This window comes from Tenrec ecaudatus, chromosome 1, assembly GCF_050624435.1.
Source record: "Tenrec ecaudatus isolate mTenEca1 chromosome 1, mTenEca1.hap1, whole genome shotgun sequence".
Taxonomy (NCBI): domain Eukaryota; kingdom Metazoa; phylum Chordata; class Mammalia; order Afrosoricida; family Tenrecidae; genus Tenrec; species Tenrec ecaudatus.
Window position 1 is genome coordinate 38,358,243 of NC_134530.1, and position 18,286 is coordinate 38,376,528.

An 18,286-nucleotide genomic window follows, 5' to 3' on the forward strand; every position below is an offset into this window, starting at 1 on the left:
ACAATGGAGGAGCCTAACTTTGCCTGGACGGCTGCCGTTGGAACTGCGGGGAGAACCAGGCATTATTTTCCCCATGGAAAGCTAGAGTGGCTGAGAGGAGAAAATAAGCGACGTGCAGCCATCCTCCCTGCCCAGTGCTGGGAGCCGGCTCCAAGCCCCGCCTCCCCAGATGGCCAGGGTCTGCTGGCGAGAGGAGCCCACTCTTAAAGGTGTGGGAAGACCGCGGCAGGGATGCCCAAGAGCTTCGCTTCCCAAGGTTCAACACGCCGGGGCAGAGGGCATGGCCAGACCTCAGGTGCAGGGTCCCACAGAGATGGATGAGCTAGTGGCATAGTAGTTGCATGCCAAGCTGGTCGCGTATGTCACTGGGCACAGGCACGATGCTCGGGAGCAGTTTTCAAACTCTTCTGTTTGGATGGCTAACAGCACTTCCTTCGTTTTGATTTTTTCTTCATCTCTTCAATGTCATCAAATCGCTGTCCTTTCATGCCCCTCTTCATTTGCAAAAACAAAAAGAAGCCACCTGGAGTGAGATCAGGTGTGTGGGACAAGAGAGGCATGCTATTTTTTGCCAAGAACTGGTGCACTGAGGCGGCTGTGTGAGCAGGTTCATTGTCGTGGTGGCAAAACCAGCCCCCAGTCTGCCACAAATCAGGTCTTTTGGGTCACACACTGTTTTGCAATCTTTTCAAAACCTCTAAATAGAAAGCTTGATGAACAGTCTGACCTGTGGGAATGAATTCCAAATGCACGACGACGTTTTCGTCCATTTTTGGTCAAAGCCGCTCACCACAAAAGGATGCTGCATTTAACATAGGCCCAAAGCATGCGCTCAGCGGGGCAGGCTGCGTTCATTCAGAGCCCTGCTGTGCACCGGCCTCCCTGTGCTTCCCGTTAGCAGCCACGGAGTCGGCCTCCGACAGGTGGACTGTGAATCAAGCTGGTTGTCAGGAGTAGATTGCCAGACCTTTCCTCTTAGTCTGCTTTCCTCCCGAAACATGTTGAACATCACAGCGGTGCGTGAGCCTTGAAGCGGGCAGGTGATGGCTGTATGTGGAGGGCATCAGCCAGGAATCAAACCCAGATCTTCTGGGCGGAAGGCGAGGACTCTACCACCGAGCCACCGCTGCCCCCTCCACACCAGCCACAGCACCTCCTTAATGGCTTTGCCTTGGCTACAACTCTAACAGTAATTTATCCAAGAAGGCCGACTCCCAAGGCCATGCCTGTAGTTCATCTTATTTTCGTATAATTACACTCCCCCAGCGCCAATGTGATTTACAGAAATGCTAGGCTTCCTGTTTATAATCCCTCACTCCCGATCCATTATTATTCTTCGGAATTTTGCAGCGTCATTTGCTGGGTAAGGCCATTTAGAAAACGAGTGCATATTTTAATAGCTAATATTGAATTTACATTCGTATCCCAGGTGTGTAGGACTAACGATGGGGCAATTAAAGGTAAATATATAAACTTTAGCCATGACGAGGGATCCTTCCACTGACAGAGGAAGTGCTGACTTCGATATTGAACGGAATGTTAAGTTTTTTTAAAAAGCGTTGGGGAGTTTTGACCAGTGATGGATGGCTCCGTACTTTCAAAGTTTAGGTGGGAGAAAACAATCTCCTGATTTTGCACCAATGCCTAGAAATCTCAGAAATACGTGACCAGTGCATTAAACCTACTACCGTGTGTTGATAACTGAATCGAATGAGCTTTATACACACCATGGTCCCACATTGGTGTACACAGACACACACACACACAATTCAGTTCCATGTTGTCTGGCACCCACAGTACATCCTGTGAGATTGGACGTTATATGATTGGGACGTTGTGCAAACAGACTGGGATTGGAAGCAATCACGTGCACTGATTTCCCACGTTCTTGTTGTTTAAGAACCTTTTGTTTCTACCCCAAATGAATACTTCTCCTTTGCCTCGTGCTGCTGCTGTCTCTGGCACTGGTTTGCTGCGTCTGGGAGCCACGGCGTACTTCACAGTAATATGTTCCAGAGAAAATTGGACAGGGCCATAATGCTGCACCACTCCAGAGTGGAGAGATGCTGGAGACGCGGGCTGCCACTTGCTGGTGAGTTGAAGCGTAGGCTGTTACCTTGGGAATGTTTTATTTCTAAGTCGGGTTAATTCGTAGGACAATGACAGTTGAAGATACGGTACCGTACAGACATAGGCCAGTCGTGTGGGCATTTGTGATGACGAGCAGGATCTATCTGAGGCTGAGTCAGAAAGTACGGTTACAGAACATTAGACACCCTGATGAAGTAAACGTAGCAGAAAGCCAAGTTCTTGTTTCACGCCGTATCCTCTACCAAGGCCTGAACACTTCTGAATGTGCCCTTTCCATCTCGCTAGCCCTTCCTCAGGGACTTCTGGGCTGTCTGATTTGCCCCACATCAACATGATCATTCGGGCATCCTGGTGGGTGTCAGAACGTGTTCCTCCACCACTGTGCTCTGAGTTTCCGGGGGGAAAAAGCAGTCTGAAAGGGGCAAGATCAGGGCAGTAAAGTGGGTGGGTATGGTTTCTGTCCAAGGAAACTGTCCTAGGACAGCCCTGGAGACCATCAAGGAATGTGCATTGAAGTGATGAAAAATATATATGTATCTTTTTTCAGCACAACTTTCCTGGTCTTTTTCTCACCCGTGCAGATTTCAGTTTTCTTAAAACTTCATCAGAAGCACCCATGATCATCTTGTGTTTAGAATAAGCCTGTGCATATATGCTACTGGGCGCCTAGAAGTAATACTGGTTTCGTTGCCTGTGGGTATGGATATATGTGGGCCTGGGTGGCTCGGTGGTAGAATCCTCGCCTTTTGCGCAGAAGACCTGGGTTTGATTCCTGGCCAATGCACTCCACAAACAGCCATCACCTGCCTGTCTTCGAGACTCCCACACTGCTGTGATGGTCAACAGGTTTGAGTAGCGTGTCCAGAGTGAAACAGACTAGGAATAAGGGCCTGGCAATCTACACCTGCAGATCAGCCAAGACAAACCCTGCCTGTGTATCCACGACCAAGGGTACAGCAGCGGGCAGCATGTTGCTTTGCTGAGTCCTGGTTCACCATGTGTCTGGGCTGCGTATAGTTGTATACATACATGTATATGTATACACACATAACACATGCATATATGTCTGTCTGTATATTAAATATGATGGGTATATTTCTAGACAGTTTTCAGTACTATATGAAAGAATAAATGGTACAATATGAACATAGGTTAACTCCAAGTTTATGGGATTTTGCTGTTTTCATTGTTTCCTTTATGAAGAACTTGCCTTATGATGAGCCAGGTGCGGTGCAAGCCCGTGATGTAGCCAAGCTGTGTGGGCACTAGAATCTGCCCTGGTTTAAGTGTGTGTGTGTGTGTGTGTGTGTGTGTGTGTGTGTGTGTGTGTTGGCTAGCAACTGACTCCGGTCTAGACTTTGTTTTGACACGTTTTGGCCATATCAAGGGTCATTTGAAAGGGAATGGAGCTAAGTCGCTGCTAGATCACCAAGTAGCTGTTTTGGGCCTTTACTTGGGGTCCCTGCTGATTTCCGAGGAGAAGTGGGTAGGACCATGCCTCCTCGCCCCAACAAGGACCGCCTTCAAACTGCTTTGTTTCCTGGACCGCACAGGGCAGGATTAAAGAAACAAGCGCCTCCCTGCCACCCCTCCGAGCTAAACACCCACCTGTTTCTCCAGGTGATGGGGCCCTGCTGGGAGGGGAGAGGAATTCATCATTTATCCCCACCCAGAAACAAAGAAAGCACACTGTCCCCATCCTAAATGTCAGTACGACAAACCTGTGTAGACCCCGGAGGATCCTCACTCGTCGGTGGGCGCCCCCTGCCTGCTGGCCCCTGAAGGAGCCTCCCCGCCTGCAGAGTAGAATCCTTCAGACCCTTGGGTCCAGGCTAGGCCTCGTGGGCTATATCCCTGTGAAATTGGAAAGAAATGCAGATTCATAGCTCGAGCTCGCCCGACCCAGGGTCTAGCTTCTGCAGGTGTCAAAGCCGCAGCTTGTCTCTGTTTAAACAGCTGGCCCGTTGGCCTAACCTTGACCTTCCCCTCCCATATAAATCTGACAGGGGAGGGGCAAATGTTGTGTAAGCTCCCGCCACGCTTATCACTTGGAGTTCAGCGGAGCCCGTAATTGTCGCTGTGTTTCCAGAGGGGCCAAGTCCAGAAGGCTGTGGGAGGGAGGGCCGCTCGTACTGGTTTCAAAGCTCTGGGTCTGCACTGCAGCAGCCGTCCAGGTGCTCGGCTCAGTCCTGTAACAGAGATGCAGCCCTCCTTAATGTGCAGGGGAGCCTAGAGCTGCCCTCCTGCACTGCTGAGGGTTTGCACTCAATGGGGAAGGTTGCAAATGTGGCGGGCCGGCTACTGGAGATTAACTCGAAGCAGTGGCGTGGCTTTAGCGCCAAGCTAGGAGGAGATGCGCTATTATTCCTTGTGACGGTCATTCCCTTTGAGGACCGTCCTATTTCAGCCCCGTTCAGCTGCGGGACCATTGTTTCTCCGACTCCTTCCACGCGCAGGGGCGGGCTCTGGACTGCAGGGCCCAACTCTGCCCGGCTCTGTGCCTGTAAGAGGGCAGCTGGTTTCCGCAGGCTTGGAGAGCCTGGGGCAACTCCCAGCTGCCTGTGCTTGCCCATCTGTCACTGGGCGGGCGAGGGGTCAGTGGCCTGGTGCCCTTTAGCTGGGATATTGCAAAAAGGAAGAGGAAGAAAGAGCCCGTGGAAGCTAGACAGCGGAGGAGGCGGCGGGCCGGAGACGGCAGCATGCCGGCTGAGACTGCTTTTCCTCCTCGTCACCACGCCTCTGGCCCAGCTCAGGGGTGCATTTATTCAGTCGCCAACCGTGTGCCAAGTGCCTGCAACGGCAAAGCAAAAGCCTGGGTGGTGTAGTGGGTATGTGCCCGGCTGCTAACCGAGAAGTCAGCAATTCAAAACCACCAGCTGCTCCGCTAGAAAAAGATGAGGCTTTCAACTCCCATGAAGATTTCGTCTCTGAAACCATAAGGGACCGTTCCCTGCCCCTTGGGGTCGCTATGACGGGGCATCGGTTCAATGGCAGTGAGCTAGGATTGTTTGTTTGTTTGTTTGTTTGTTTGTTTTCCTGTGACTCGTACCCTGTGCTGGGAGCCCCAGATTCAGGGTGGAGCACGTGAACCCGCTAGGAGCAGGAGGGAAAGCCTCACAAGCCCTGGCCCATAGTGGCTCTGCAGGAGGGGCTGAACCACGGGCTGTGCAGAAGCAGCGTGCTGTCGGGGGGTGTCTGCCTCTGAAAGCCGGACTCTGCCGGGCATGGGCAGTGGAGCTTGGACAAAGGCATCTCCCCTCCTTTGAACCTCGTTTTTCTCACCTGTAAAATGAGCATCATCACACGCGGACATCCGTCCGTGTGGGGTAATGGCTGGGGTCTGGCGGTCACACCCTCGAAGGCAACAGCACTGGGAAAGGAAGTACAGAGCGCGAGGGAAGTGGGCTTACCCGGGAGTCGGGGAGGGTTTCCACAGAGAGGCGGAGACTGGAAAATGAACTCCCCTCACCGGGCCTCGAGCCAAGGCCCATCTTCTTTCTGCTGGATTCGAAGCTCCTTTAGGGCCAGGAGGGTACCCTGTACCTCTTTCTGGAACGTTCTACCCCAATAAACATATCACCATGCTTTGTCCTTCATGGAACAACCAGATAAAATTACGGAGGGGTTGCCTCCCACCACCGCTGCGCAGACGTCGAAGCTTGGAAGAGCAGAGTCTGCAGCAAGCATGCCCTCAGAAGAGCGCCAGCCGGCCTTTCGGGTCTATAAAACCAGAACCAGTTGTGGCCCAGTCGACTCCAGCTCATAGCCTGTGTGCCGGCGTAGAACCGACACGGTGGCTGATTTGGTGGGAGGTCGGGGGATGGAGGGCGGGGGCACAAGCAGGTCCAGGGCTTTCCTCCAAGGCACTTCTGCGTGGACCTGATGCTCTGAGCGGTCTGGGAACGCTTTGACTCACCCAGGGTTGCAGGTCTACAAGGTTCTCCTCCTGGAGCCGTAGAATTTCCCAGTGAGCAGTTTCTCAGACTCAGTGGGAAAGAGACACCCCATTCCCGCCTGGGAGGTGAAAGGGCTTATGGAGAAGAATGCAGGGAGTGAGGGCCCCAGGCAGCTGTGGAATCCCCTCTCTTTCCCCAGTCTTCGCCCACTACTCCTGCACCATCCTCCGCTGCAGGCTAGCTTTTAGGGGTGCTGCAGTTTTCCCGCCCCATGAGCAAGAGTGTACCTTGATTTATGCAAGAGGTGTGAATCTGAAAATCTGTTTGTAAATCTTGCTCATTTGGGTGAATACAGTTAAAAAACAACAAAACCAAAAAAAAAACAAAACCTCGAAGAGATGTGTTAATATACATGGTATACATAATTCAGTATTCCTTTAGCTACTAAATTAATTTTGCATGGACAGTATTTTTAAATGGCCACCCACGCTGAGCGAGCTCCTCAGGAACCGTGAAGCCAAGGCTTTGGCGCCAACCTCACAGCTTTAGGGTCACGCAGGATGTCCCCACCTCCCCTCTTCCTCCCTCTCCTCCCGAATTTACTGATGCAGCACATACTTCAGGGCCCTCGGGAGCACAGCTCGGAGCCAGTCCTGACTGAGTCCCTCTTCTGGTCGTGGGCAGCTCCAGTCTCAGCGATGGCATTTGTGAGTGGAGGGCCCATCCTGTGCGCTGTGGGGAGGAGATTGCGCAGCCCCAGCCCCGAGGACCTCGCGGCTGCAAACAGAACTCTTCCCATGGCTGGTCAAAGATCCCGACACGGAATTCAAGAACATCTGTTGGGAGGCTGGAGGCACAGGTTTCTAGAAGAAACCAAAGCAGCTTGCACTCTTGCAGGAGTGACTGGGGGCTCAGGTGTTGTAGGCATAAGAGGCTACCTGTGCTGGAGGGCACAGGAGGCCATGCCATCTGAGTGGGCTGATGCTGCTGGGCTGGAAGGGGAGCCAGCTCACCAGAGGTCTTGTCCATCAGGCTGAGGATCTGGACAGGGAGAGGCTCTGAGTAGAGTTTGGGCGGGTGACAGCAACTGGTCATTGGTTCTTGTCCTCTCCCTTCCCTGCATCCTCTTGGGGACAGCCTTGCCATGCTTGGCAGGAGTGTCTGCTGGTCACTTGGTGTTTCTTCAACTTGAACGGCGGTATCAGGGTCACCTGGTGGCGAGCAGGACAGGGCACATGGCTGGGCCCCACACCAGGGTTTCTGACCCAAAAGCAGTGCCATGAATATGCGCTTCTCACCAGCTCGCAGGCTGGTGCTGCCACCACATGCTTCCAGAACCACGGCTTCAGCATCCACGAGACCAGCTGGGACAGTCACCCCAAAACAGTGGTCAGCTAGTCGATTCTGACTCCTGGCAAGCCCTTCTGTACCCGGGTAGAATTGTGCTCCACAGCATTCTCTGGGGCTGGTTTTGGGGGGAAGTGCATCCCCAGGCTGTTCTTCCTTGTGGGTCTCTGGGGTGGAATTGAACCTCTAGCCTTGGGTTAGTAGACAAGCACGTGACTTCTTTGCACAGCCCAGGGATCCCTCCAGGTGGAGAGTGGTGGCTGTCGTCGTCAGGTATCGCCTCAAAACAACAACAAAACGCTATCCGGTCCTGCGCCATCCCCACCGTCTCTGCTACGCCTGGCTTCATGGTTGCAGCTCTGTGTCAATCCACCGGGTCGGGGCAACTCAGGTGGGAGAGGGGTGGGGGAAGGCGTAGGAGGTGATGACTGGAGGCCAGCCATGGAAGCACCGTGATCCTCTGGCCCTGTTAGACTGAGAGACACAGACGGGTCCATGCACCCGCGATTCTGTGACGGACACAATCAGGTCTGTTTAGGGTGGAACACAAATTCCTATCTGTGCTCTGCTGTCACCCTTCTCCCCAGGGGGCAGCGCGCCTGGTGAATGCTTGGTTTGGGAAGCCTGTTTGCTCGTGGATAGACATGCTCTGCCTTCACTGCTTTCCCACCACACAGGCACTCTGGCACCGAGCAGCCTCAAACCCCCTCCTCCCCTACCCTCAGATTTCCTGATCCATCAACCGCGGCAGTCCCCCCAGAGAGTGTAGCTCTCAGGGGCCCTGAGAGAATCCATGCCTTCATTGGATAAAAGAGAGTTTCATCCTCAGCTTAGCGACATTGAGTCCCCCTGCCCTCTGTGTGGAGAAGGAGCCCTAGTGGTACAGGGATTAAGCACTGGACTGCTGGCCAGAGGGTCAGCAGGTCGAGCCCACCAGCCTCTCCAGGGAAGAAACATACAATGTTTGGTATGTTTGGTATGTAACTTTGGTAACGGTTTCTAGCCGTGGCAACCCCGTGTGGACGTTCTCTCATTGATGGGATGGCTCTGAGTTGGAAAGGGCAGCAGGTAGGTGGAGGTCATGGTCTGGGGTGTCTGGTACCACTGTCCTGCTGCCCTCTGGCCCCCTCTAGTGGCTGTCCAGCCACTCCATCCACCTCAGTAGAGAACTGCTCTCCAGAGAAGCGAGTCATTGGGAGAGGTGGAAGTAGGGGTGCGCAGTGAGACAGGCCACTTGTAAGGGACATTAGCCAGGATCTTCAGCATTGCCTGTGTCTTTGCTTCTCCAGAAGGTTCCTGGGTGGGCAGTGCAGAGCCAGCACTCCACTGCTAGCCTAAGCTTGGAGGTTCAAACCCACTCAGCAATGAGGGAGAAAGCCCTGAGTCTGTACCACGTACGGCGTAAGAGACCTATGGAGTCCTGCTCCCTGGAAGCACAGAGCAGCATCTTCTGGATGGTCAAGGCTGTGCCTGCCTCCCCTGGTTTGGCTTCTCCAGAGATGACCCTGCTTCTCCCCGGCGGCGGCTCCCAGTGTCTTGGGAGGAGTCCATTCTTGTGCACATTTTACAGGTTTCTACAGACCTGTCAGCTTCCATCTCCACCCCGGGCCTCGTCTAGCCAGCCTGGCACTCCAGCGGGGGTGGGGAGGGGGATAAGTGCCGAGGGACTGGGGTGGCCTGGGGCATCTGTTTCTTGGTGTCATCTGTGCACCCAGACATCTGTTCAAGCCTCCACCAGCCCATCTGGCCCTCAGCTGGCTGCTGCTGAGCTGCCCTGGGGTCAGTTCCTGGCTGCGGCAGGGGTCTCCTGGCATATGGGAACAATCCCACCATCCCCACCCACGTGGGGCTCCAGCAGACTCAGCTCCGGCACAGGCTGAATCACCGTGCCGGCCACTGCTGCGCCTCAGAATGACTTCTCAGTGCATCAGTGGCCCTCCTGGTACTCAGGTGACCTTTGGAATGGTTCCTCAGTACTTGGGTGACCAGAGGTGACCCTCCTTTTTGGTGACCCCATGTGACAGAGAAGGAGTGCCCCGGCATGTTACCTTCAGGGCCATCTTCACGGGAGCAGAGCCCCAGGCCTGCCCTCCACAGAGCAGCTAGCTGATGGTATCCAAACTCTTGAGTTTTCAGTTAAGAGCTAAGCGCTTAATGGTCATGCCAACAAGGTCCCCGAGTCCCAAATTAGAATACTTAAGGATGTCCGCTTTTGCCACTTAAAATCCCACCTCCTCACAGGCCAGTACCAGCTCGTTTTGAACCTCTGTGCCTGGCACCCAGTGTGGAGCCTGGTGAGAAAGTTAGCTGAATTGAATTGCAAAGACTGGCCCCATATCTGGAGCTGGTAAACCCCAGTCCTGGCACTAAACAGAGAACAAGCCCCATCCCCCACTCCCCCCTGTGTTAGTCTGGGTAGACTAGAGAAACAAATTCAAAAAGACTCATATGTATATAAGAGCAATTCAATGTTGAGAAAACAGCCCAGCTCAGTCCAGATCAAGTCTGATATTAGCTCATATGTTTGATACCAATCTGTAAAGTCCTCTTCAGACTCACGAAACACACGCAATGATGCCGAATTCAGGAAGATCACAGGCCAGTGGGTGGGAAGTCTTGTGGATCCAGTGGACTTGTAAGCATCTCAGCACTAGCAGGGGTCTCCACGTGGCTTCTCCAGCTCCAGAAATCTGGCTCCATCAGCCTCTCTCCATGTGTCTGCTCCACAGGGATGTCTCATAGGGAGTTAACAGAGAGAGTGTGCGCCTCCTGCTTCCAAGGAGTTTCCAGAATCCTCGGAAGAAGGCCATGCCCCCACAGAGGCCTCATTGGCTATATCCTGATTGACAGGCTAGACTACACCCCAGACTATTAAGCCTCACATTGACGCTAGATTATGTAACTACCACACCTCCCTGTGCTCCCCCTCCCCCCATTAGTCACCTGAAGGAAAGTTCACAGTGGACCAGGGACAAACCAGGTGTGTTTGACAGGAGCTATGAAAAGCACCACCAATGATCAACCCCATTTAGCTCCTCCCCGGTGACAAAATCAGCAGTTCGAAACCACTAACCCCTCCTCAGGAGAAAGATGAGGCTTCTATTTGTATCCAGGGACCTGCAGCAGGTGCTGTCAGCCAGTTCCAATGAATGGAGACCCCAGGTGCGTCAGGGCAGGGCTGTGCTCCCCAGGGCTGTCAGCAGCTGCGGGTTTCCAGAAGTAGATCACCACCAGGACTTGCTTCCAAGGTGCCTCTGGGTGGGCTGAGCTTCTTGTCAATTCTGAGTGCATGTTGCTAGAAATCTCCATTGAGCATTCTGCCCGGTGCTGCAGTGGACCCTGGGGACCCAACGGCTCTTGGCCACCGAAGGAGAAAGAGCATACCATTCATAAACTCAGCAGCAAGTACATAACTGAGTTGTCGGTCCCAACAGTGATGACCGTCCAGGCAGACGGTGCGAGAGGGGGAGCCACATGACAGTAAAGGGAGCAAAGGAGCCTCCAGAGAGAGGCCATCGGAGCTGAACCCTGAGGCTGAGGAGCCAGCCAGTGGGGCACCGGTAAATGCTTAACAGCCGGGTCTCTAATGGGCACTGCGGCTCAAGACAGCACTGGCAATAATGACAGCAAAATAACTGCCCTCACTCCTGCAGACTCTGCGCGTCTGAGCAGAACTGTGTGCAATAGGGTTTTCAGTGACTGGATTTTCTGAAGGAGTCTGCCAGGCCTTTCTTCCACGAACCTCTAGCCAGGCGTGTTCATTAACTCTTAACCACGCCCAGGGACTCCTCGGTCTACCAGAGCAACAGTAGATAACTGGGATGAAGGGGGAGACAAAGGACAGGCAGAGGGAGACAGGAAAGATGGCTGGAAAGAGGGCAAGACACTGGGAGGCTTGATAAGTCATTGAAAGAAAAGCTGATGATCTTCCCCATAGCCATTTCTTTACCCAATTCACCATAGAAACGCCTTTCTAAAGGGGCGCCAGTGAAAGGCAGCACCATGAGATGGAGGAGAAGGAGCGGGCCTTGATCAGACTATTCTTGGAAACACAGGTCAACTTGGCAGATGAAATAGTTGGCAGCCACGCCCAAGGCCCTCGTTCTCAGAACGGTTGCCCTGTGTCTGTGGGAGGCATTTGTTTACTACTTAAGAGGATCGAAGACATCAACTGGAAAGGAAAATATTGTAGTGACAAATGTGTCCGCACACCCACCATCTGCTGGGAAATGTCACTGGGCCGGAAGCTGCGCGTGGTGTGTGGCTTACATTTCAGAATGCATGGGCTGGCTCGCCAGCGACAGCAGGAGCAGAGGAGAGGCTGCGAACCGAGTTCCTGGTGCCGAGGGAAGGGCTGGGGCTTGGTGGTGCCGAGGGTAAAGCATCAAGCCGGTCGCCATAGGATCAGTGGTTCAAGCCCAGGAGCACCGGAAAAAGATACAGCCTTCTGTCCCTGGGGCTCAGTAGTTATGAGCTGAACTGCTAACTGCAAGGTCAGCAGTTCGATACCACCAGCCGTTCTGAAGGATAAAGTCTAGGCTTTCTACTCCCGTAAAGAGTCTCAGAAACTCACCGGCGGCAGTTCCACCCTGTCCTTTATGGTTGCTATGAATTGACATTGACTTGAGGGCTTTGGGGGGTGGGAGTTTGTCAGTCCCTGTAAAGATGTACAGTCTTGGAAACCCTATGGAAAGATTCTACTCTGTCCTTATAGGTTTGCTCTGAGTCTGCAAGAACTGCGTGGTCGAGAGTTGAACAAAGCCTTATATGGGGTAGATGTCTCGTTGGTAGGACTTTCCTTCCCCAAGTGAGAGCTCTTAGTTTGCTTCCTGGTCCGTCCACCTCCAGCACAGCCACCACCACCTGTCAGTGTAGACTTTTGTGTTGTTCTGAACGGGGTTCAGTGGAGTTCCCAGACGGTAGCAGACCAGGAAGGATGCCTAGCAATACATTTCTGCACACTCACTAATGAAAGCCCTGTGGATCACGGAGATTCAGTCTGTACCTGATCCCAGCATGAGGCCGAGAGTCATTTCATGATGCATGAGATCACCGGGAGGCCAGGGCGGGTGCTGGGGCAGCCAACAGCCACCTCAACATGAAATGCGTCCAGTGGATCCCAGCCCATCAACTCTTCTCGCCGGTCCCCGCTCACTGCCAGAACCTTGGCACCTAGATCAGAAGGTCTAGGGTAACCCGATGGGCCTGAGGACGAAAATGAAGAAGCCAAAGGTGGTTTCAATGATGCCTGCTTGTTTATCTCTTGGACTTGTTGAAGGATGTGCCGCATACTGTGGGCCTGGGAATACCATGGAGAATGGTACCACGACTTTGTCCCTTTGAGGTAAGAAGGCTTGGGAGTGCGTCCCTGGGGTTTGATGCTCAGAAGTGATCCTCTGCTTCCTGTCCCTGACCCCTCCGACCCTCTCACACCAGCTTCCTTTTGTCCTGAACACCTCCTCTAGCTCCTTGACTCGGGTCTGCAAACCCCACTCTCCCCGCCTTTCAGCATCTCTGCCCTTGCGTTGATTGCTGTCAGTGAGCCCCGGACCCGCACCCTGCTCTCCTGGCTCTCCTGGCTGAGCGCAGACCTCTCTCCCCGCGGTTGCCCATGCAGAAGCACATCCTTGCCTTTAGTCGACCCTTCCGTCAGAACAAGGGGTTGCTGTCTGGTAATTCATCACAGGTCCTTGAAGGACAAGGCTGAGGAGGACAAGGAGGGGTGAGGGAGGAAGGGCAATGCCATTTGTTTGTTCCTCCCTTCTCTCTACACCCTGGGTTGGTGTCTTTACATGAACTTGAGGGCAGATCTAGAGACTGAGGAGCAAACCTACTTGTGCAAATAGCTGAGTGCGCCACTATAAGCCGGAAGGTTGCTGGCTCAGACCACCCCAGGAGTGCCTGGGAAGAAAGGCCTGGAGACCAGTTACCCAAGGTCTGTGAAAACTCAATGAATGGGCAGTGGGAGCCTGCACATATTGGGGTTGACAGGGCAACAAGCAGCAAATCCTACTGCCATTGAGGCAAGTCCGATGCGTCACCCCATCTCTAGGGGGTCCAAGGGCTGCGAATCTTTAAGGGAGCAGACAGCCACCAGTCTGGCAGCCAGTAGTCCAGCTCTTGCCCGATGGACACACAGCAATAGGGGTTCAAATAGCTTGCATGAACTCATGGGTTTCCAGAATGTTCCGAAATAGCTCACTGAGGGTGTGTGCTATATCCTCTTAGACCCCATAGCTGTTACCTCATTTACAAAGGGATCTATTGTCACTGTGCTCGTGTGCAACAGAACGAAATGTCACCCTGTCCTGCACCATCTCTATGTTGTTAGTAACAGAGGGGTCTAGGATTCCCAAAATGTTTAAAAATCAAGTGGCAAATGACAGAGATGACCCCCCTCCCCCCAGGAGAATCCAATAAAAGCACACCAGCCTGTGCAGACCCCCTCAGGGGCTTCACCAACTCCTTGACGCCCATCCCAAGTCCGCATTACCATCCAGATCCGGAATAGGACGTGGCCTAGTTTGTCTGAACCCACCAGCCGCTCCTCGAGAGAAAGAGGGGGCTCTACTCCCCTGAAGAGTTGTAGTCCAGCAAACTCACAGGGGCGGTTCACCTCTGCCCTGTTGGGTCGCTCTGAGTCAGAATCAACTTGATGGCAGGTTTGGCTTGGTTTGGACTTGGGGTTTTAGGTGAGTACAGTCAACTCCTGGCCTGTGATTGTTTCTTGTTGCTTTTGCTGGTTGAGCGTCCCCTTGGCAACAAACCCTCTTAATTAAAATACAAACAGGTTTAATGGATGACCTGTAACCCCCTGCCCACGTCTCACTGTTTCCTTCTTTTTTGAGCCTGAAGGCTGGAAACACAGGGGTTTATGCCTGAATCTGTATGTTGCCCCATTATTTGATAGTAAATTTTTGACAATGACCCCAATTAGAGCAGCCAGTCCACAGAGAGGACCACATGGCCAGCCCCCCTATGAGACATGATGTCCCTCACTGACCCATGGCCCTGCGGGGGACAGCACCGGAGACACAGTGTGGGAATTGTGCCCAATCTGATCCCGCCACACCGAGGCAAAGCACTGGGGGAGTGCAGCAGAACAGCAAGGGAATGGAGTGGCAAGGTCCCCAGGGAATGCTGAAAGTGGACTTTGGGGCCAGGGCGTGGTGCCCCAACAGACTGGACTGGAAAACACTCCTAAGGGCCAGCAAACGATCCTTGAACTAACTACCAAAAAAAATAGTAAATGTTGCTTCCTATATCTCAAACAGGAATCCATGGTGGCACAGTGGGTTGGACTGCACTTTACGAGGCCAGCAGTTCAAGTCTACCAGCCGCTCCATGACACTTCTTTCTCCATCTTGTTGGATCTGCCTCCTTTTCACCGACTGTGGACTCACCAGGGTGTCTGTGTTAGTCCGGGTACACTAGAGAAACAAATTCATAGATACTCGTGTGTGTATAAAACAGAGTTTTATATAAAAGAGCAATTGAATATTGAGAAAACATCCCAGCCAGTCCACATCAAGTCCATAAATCTGATATTATCCCATATGTTGACACTAGTCCATAAATTCCAGATCAAGTCCATCAGTCTGATATTACCCCATATGTTGATACTAGTTCACACATCCCTCTTTAGACTCACGCAGCACATGCAATGATGCAGAATGCAGGAAGATCACAGCCCAGAGGATGGAAAGTCTTGTGGATCCAGTGGTGGTGGAAGCCTCTCAGTTCTGGCAGGGGTCTCCCCATGGCTCCCCCAGCTCCGAGGCTCTGGCTGCCATCAGCCTGTCTCCATGTGGCTTGTCAACAGGAATGTCTCCCAGGGAGTGTGTGTGTGTGTGTGTGTGTGTGTGTATCACCTCCAGCAAATTATTTATCTCCTTGGCGCTTCCAAATGAGGTCATCAAGCTGCCACCTGATTAATAGGTTGTCCCTCCAAAATTGACACCAGATTATGTAACCACCACCGTGTCTTTCCCCAGGGACTGGCCCCTCCTCACCACACGGTCAAAGCCCCTGAGGCCAAGGCTCACCATCCTGCTTCTAAGGAGCATCTGGCTGGCCTCCTTCTGTGGCAGGTGTATTTGGTCTTCGGGCAGTCTTTGCTACTTTCTGTATTTTCCACCAACATCATTCAAATGCATCCATCGTTCCAGCCTTCCTGGGTCATTGTCACGTGCATAGTGGGCAATCGAAAATACCATGACTGAGCAAGTCTGTGCAGCAGATTTGCCCGATGCCTGTGCTGTTTGCTTTCCTGGCTGCTGCTGCCATGGGTGTTGCTTGTGGGTCCAAGTAAGATGAAACCTTTAACGAGTTGGCTCTGTTCTCTGTTGAGCGTGGCATTGTCCCGATTGGTCCCCCTGCGAGGGTTTTGTTTTCTTTATGTTGAGGTGACATCCACAGCAAAGGCTGTCGTCCTTGGTCTTCCATAAGTGCTTTAGTGCCTTTGCTTCCAGCAGGCAAGGTTGCCATCTACACACCAGTCACAGCTTAATGATCCCTCCTCCGATCCCGATGCTGATCCCCTATCATAGATCCCAGCAGCTTACAGCATCAGTGTTGAACATGGACACGCCCTACGGCCCTCCTTCCCTGAGTTTAAACCACCCAGTGTCACCCCCTTGAGCGGTTAGAATATGCTCTAGAGCAGACCATCAGAGTCAGGACATGGTATGCTTTATGTCAAGGACAAGTCTTTACACCCTGAGTCTGTAAGTATTTCCTATTGACTCCTCGAACCCACTGCTGTCAAGTCAATCCTGACTCGTAGTGGCCTTATATACATGACAGCCTCAGCCTTCTCCCAAGGAGCAGCGAGTAGGTTTGAACTGCTGGCCTTGCAGTTCAAAGGCCAACAGCAGTGTTTGCCCCACAACCCCTCCTCTAGATCACTGCATAGTCATGCACTGCCCTGCTCTCTGCCCTGGGCAAGGAGGGTACTGAATGGATGAGCTCAGGAGAAGACGGAGGTCACAGTACTTATTGCCCTGGCTCACTCCTTTGTGGCCTCCTTGGGGCTATTGACTATGAGCGTCCGCTCATGGCCACTGCTCCACAAAGCAGCCGTCTTTGCCTGGTTTTCTGCTGAGCTTTCAGGCCCAAAGGTGGTTACAGCTACACTGTTTTAGCTCCTGGTTCTACACTGTCTCTTACGACACACACACACACCCCTACCCTCTATCCACACTTGTGTAAGTAACCCTGTCATTGAGCGCTTTATCCTAATTGGAATGTGCTGACTGTTTGCTGCTGGGAACCTGATAGAAAAAGGAGTGTCCCTTGGGTGGTTTCTCCAGTAACGAAATTGTCTGCGGTGCTGCCTCCTGGAATCGGAAGGGAGGATGGTGTACAATCTGCGACCATCCACTCCCTGCTTAGACATGACCCTCATGCTTGGCCTGCCTTTGGTACTGGGCTCCCTCCTCGTGACTTCAGAGCCCACCGATCGATCGTATGGCATGATCCAAAGTCAACCTACCTCCTCAGGTGGTCTCCGCCAGTGCACATGGGCACACAGGGACACTGGCCTGGGTGCCACCAGGCTAGGACCGGTATGTTCAGTGTGTTTTTTTGGTTCAGCCGAGGATGCCCACTGCAAAGCTGAGGGGTGCAGGTGGGCTTGCAAACGTGGAGCACGGTTCCGTGTGCATAAGAATGAGGGGGTGCTGCTGACTTTGTGGGACCAGACGAGGACTTGGCGATCACAGGCATCAAGTGCCCACGAGGGTGCCAAGTGCTCGCTGTGAACCCCAGCACCTGGCGAAGGGCCAGGAGGTGAGCGCTGCATGGCCGCTTGTCTAGCAGGTGCAAGGACACTGCCCCATCCGGGGAACTGGGCCAGGCCCCCACCAGGCATGGGGGGGGGTAGCTCCCCCTCCGGCCATCGCCCTCTCCCAAGCTCTCCAAGTCCACTTGATCATGAGGTGGCGGACGGCATCTCCGTGGCCAGGACTCTGGGTATTGTCCTCTGTGTCTGCGATCCTCAGTTTGGTTCGCAGGGCTGCTTTGTGTTTAGTTGGTGGCCCCTAGGTCCTGCCTCTTGGAAACGGGTGCCGAGCAGGACAGGCTGCCTGCCCCACACCCATTCCGTGATCGCTGGTGCTGGAGACCACATGGCGACCACTGCAGTGGGCCTTCCAGCCCCGTCTTCCATGGGACACTGCGCCGTTGTCACTCAGAAGGCGGTCACCGGTTAATGTTCAGAGGGGGCCGGGGTGACGCAGCAGTTACGTGCTTGGATGCGAACCCAGAGGTCAGCAGCTGGGAGTCTCCGTGGGGGAGGAGGTGGTGTCTACTTGGATAGCTTGGGAAGCCCTCTGGGGCAGCTCTGCTCGGGGCCACGGCGTCTCTCTGCGTCAGCCCCGACTCCACAGCAGTGGGTTTGAGTGTTCAGGAGAAGATCGGTGTCTGTCTTAGTCTGGATGCTTTGCGACAATATGGTCACCCAAGGTGACCCTGCTGGCATTTGAAATACCGGTGGCATAGCTTCGGCATCCGCACACAAGTCACCACAAAGTGACGGCCTGAGAGACGGGAGGCGGCTCTCTGTGGGCCTGTGCTAGTTACTGGATGGAGGCCGTGATGCTGACCAAGGTGACGTGGGCAGACACTCTCTTAGTGTGTGTGGAGCAAGCGCCAGCAGCTGTGCTGGGTGCCCGACCCGCCTCCTCTCAGGGCAGAGATTACCCTCCGAGGTAGCCTGTCATTGTTAAGCTCCTTGACGGGATGAGGGGTCAGAGGCACGGGAAGAAATGCAATGGTCCCATGACCTGTGAGCCGACAGTGAACATCCTGATCCACACCAGTCTCGCTGCAGAGTCCAGAGGCTGGGCTGGGGTTCTGGGGGGAAGAAGCGCGTTAGTAAAACACAACACGTTTATCTGTCCAGATCTGTTTCTTCTGTGCTCCAAGGCATTTATGGAGAATGACACCCAGCT